Source organism: Myotis myotis, unplaced genomic scaffold, assembly GCF_014108235.1.
Source record: "Myotis myotis isolate mMyoMyo1 unplaced genomic scaffold, mMyoMyo1.p scaffold_m19_p_4, whole genome shotgun sequence".
Taxonomy (NCBI): domain Eukaryota; kingdom Metazoa; phylum Chordata; class Mammalia; order Chiroptera; family Vespertilionidae; genus Myotis; species Myotis myotis.
The window spans coordinates 20,568,509-20,572,236 of NW_023416346.1; the positions used below are offsets into that span (position 1 = coordinate 20,568,509).

Consider the following 3,728-nt stretch of genomic DNA (forward strand, 5'->3'; position numbering starts at 1 on the left):
TCAGTTTCTCTGTCTTTGACCTGACTTTCAGATAGTGCCTTTTCATTTACAGTTCAAAAGACCTTGGAAAAAGAATTGAACCTGAAATTTGAATGAAAAAGGCAGTTCTTAGGATAGGTGTGGTGGTAAAGAGAAATATAGGGCAACTTACAATCCTACCTAATAAAAGACAAACATGCAAATTGACTGTACCTTTGCTATGTGACAAGCCACGCCCACCAGCCAATCAGAGCGACTATATGCAAATTAACCCACCAAGATGGCAGCCGGCAGCCACTGAGCTGGAGCAAGCAGGAGGCTTGGTTGCCCCAGCGATGGAGGAAGCCAAGCTTCCCACCTGCCCTGGCTGGCTGCGGCCTCTGTTGAAGGCAACAAAGTTTCAATTATAGAAGATAAATAAATCCCAGATACCTGCGTCCAGCCAGCATCCACTAGGAGCTTGGGGGGTTGGGGCCATGGCCAGCCTGCAAACAGCCATCAGCCCCTCACCCAGGCTGGGCAGGCACCCTAGTAGGGACCCCCATACTGAAGGGGCTGTGGCCAGCCTGCAAATAGCCATCAGCCCCTCACCCAGGATGGCCACACCCTCATGGGGTGAGGATCCCTGCTGGGGGTCTTAGCCAGCCTGAAAACAGCCATCAGCCCCTCACACAGACTGCCTAGGCACCCCTGCGGGGACCCCTACCCAGAAGGGGCTGTGGCTGGCCTGTAAACAGCCATCAGCCACTCACCCTGGCTAGCCAGGCACTCCAGTGGGGACCCCCACCCTGAAGGGGGTGTGGCCAGTCTGAAAATGGTCCTCAGCCCCTCACCCAGGCAGGCCAGGCACCCCAGAAGGACCCCCGCCCTGATCCGGGACACCCTTTAGGGCAAACCAGCTGGCCCCCACCCATGCACCAGGCCTCTATCCTATATAATAAAAGGTTAATATGCAAATTGACCCTAACAGCAGAACGACTGGGAATGACTGGTCACTATGACACACACTGACCACCAGGGGGCATACGTTCAATGCAGGAGCTGCCCCCTGTTGGTCAATGTGCTCCCACAGGGGGAGCTCTGCTCAGCCACAAGCCAGGCTGATGGCTGCCAGTACAGTGGTGGTGGTGGGAGCCTCTCCCACCTACAAGGCAGCGGTAAGGATGTCAGACTGCAGCTTAGGCCTGCTCCCCACTGGCAAGTGGGCATCCCCTGAGGGCTCCCGGGCTGCCAGAGGGATGTCTGACTGTCAACTTAGGTCCAATCCCCCGGAGAGCGGGCCTAAGCCAGCAGGTGGTCATCCCCGGAGGGGTCCCAGACTGCAAGAGGGCACAGGCCGGGCTGAGGGACCCCCCCGCCCCGAGTGCACAAATTTTTGTGCACCTGGCCTCTAGTTCTAATTATAACAAGACAAGATTAAAATAGGAGAAATAAAATATTTTAAACATCAGTAGACAAAAAACCTTTTAATAATATAATTTTCTTTTTTCTCACAAAATGCCTAAATACCTAGCATTTCCAGAAATGTTCCCCACAATACCCTCTTAGGAATAAAAAGATATTCTTTCAAGTTGTTAGGCCATGGGGTTAAAAAAATCACACACTTTTTTTCTTTCTCTTTGACATGTACAATTGAAGATCTTATTGCAAAGTAATATTTCCATTCATCACAAAGCATTAAAGCCTCTTTCATATTAGGCATAGTAATGAAGGATCATGCTCCTTAGCCTCTGACATCTCAGAGAAAAAAAAAAATCCTTCAAGCGTTGACCATTGTAGAAAATGTCTGACTATGCAGATATGGAAGTATACATTTGGATAGGCATTAGGCAGATAAATTTTCTTCAAAAAGTACATGAAAAGGACCATGTTTATTGGTGTTTATATTCCTATGCCAAGTATGATGCTTATCACAGGACATGTGAGTCTTCAAGGGTTGTTCAGTGACTCAATGGTATTTGTTCTATGGTTTACCTCTGCCCAAATGCTCTATTTCTGGACTGACCTGCCAGACTCAATCAAGAACTTTGTTCTTAGGAGACAACTAGGTCTGGTACCCTTCTAGGGATGAATGACTGAATGAAAGAGGACATAAGGGGCCCAGCCAGAGTGACTCAGTTGGTTGAGCATCATTCTGTGCACCAAAAGGTTGCCAGTTTGATTCCTGGTCAGGGCAATAAAGGAGAGCGTGTTTACAGAGAATATTTATTTATTTATTTATTTATTTATTTATTTATTTATTATTTTTTTTTCCTGCAAAAAACTTTGTTTAATTTGGTCCAATGCATGGGAGAGGGCTTCAGGGTGGTTAAAAGAATGGCTAGTAGTTTCAGGAAGAGGTTTAGTTAAAAGCTGGACACCAGGGGCATGCAGAGGGGGCATGGTGGTGGGAGCCTCTCCCACCTACAAGGCAGCGGTAAGGATGTCAGATATTCAAAGACTCCTAGTCATGCTTGAGGATAAGCCTTTCAAAGAGACACTCGCCCAGCCAAGTCTGGGGGCTGGCCAGCCTGCAGAGGTGAGTCAGGTGTAGCCCATCTTCTTGATGAGTTTCACCTCCTTACCCTGGAAGTAGTTCTCCTGGAAGTCACAGAGATAAGGATCTGCTCAGGTAGAACCTAGGGCAGGCAGCTCCACAAGGGCCTGGTTCAGGTTCCTTTCCAAGGCCAGGGCAGCTTCCATGGTGTCCTGAGTTTTGCCCACTCATCTTGGGGAGGCTTCCGCAAGTCCTAGAAGAGAATGCGGCCATCGTACTTCTTTTGCAACTTTAAGAGATGCTCAGTGCCTTCGTGCTTTTTCTCTGCCAACTTGTGGAAGAAGTGGCCCACACCCTTGAGAGCCACATTGTCAAGGTCGAAATAGAAGCCCAGAGAGAAGTAGGTGTGGGAGGCCTGCAAATGCAGGCTGGCCAGGTGGTTGACCGCAGCCTCCACCTCGGTGGAATAATTCTGACAAATTTGGGAGCTCATAGTTGTTTGGCAATAAGGAGTTAAGGTAGAAAAAAACAAAACAAAACAAAACAAAACTGGTGTGTTGGCTGGTCCCATAGGAGTTTCTGAAGGTGGTAACTAGATAAGATGCAGGAGAGTGGCCAGAGTCGGGAAGAAGGAGCATCCCTGGGTCTGTTCCATCCAAACACTGTTGAAGCAAGAGACAGATCTGGGACCACTGAGGGCACTGCTGAGAATTTTAATAAAAGAACAAAATCAAGTAAAATCTGGTCTTTATGTTATTACCTCCACAGTTCAGTATGTCTAAATGTGGCATAATAGTAAGGAGCTAGGAAAATTCCTGGACAAGTATAATAGAAAAACATTCAAAAAATTAAATAGTTTGGTCAGCTTGCAAGTCAGCTTGTGAATCATAAGACCTCATCTTCCCCAACCAAAGACATTGAGAGCAAATGGTTGATACCTTTCCTTCCTAACCAGAGAATACAGAGCTTAATTCACCCTAGAACTGCTAAGTCAGGAGGTGGGGAAGGGGGAAAGAGGAGGAGTTTTATCTCACCCACTGAACAAAGAAGTCAGCCATTTTAGTACTTGCCAAACAAGATGACTAGGTGTATGTACAAACATCCCAAGATAAGTCACAATAATGTAAAAGGGGCCTTTGAAATCTAATCTTCTACCTAAGATTCTCTGCAGAGGAACCTTGAAACCTATAGGAAGAAAGGTATAAAGCCCCTTGAACCCTATTGGGCACATGCTCAAACTAGTTAGGTGCCCATTTGTGCTTTACGCCAAGTG

The 3,728-nt window shown here is 47.3% G+C and overlaps 1 pseudogene; it reads right to left on the reverse strand.

The window, feature by feature from the left end:
* Window positions 1-2,422: 2,422 nt before the first annotated feature.
* LOC118653309 lies at window positions 2,423-2,948 on the reverse strand (annotated as a pseudogene).
* Window positions 2,949-3,728: the final 780 nt, after the last annotated feature.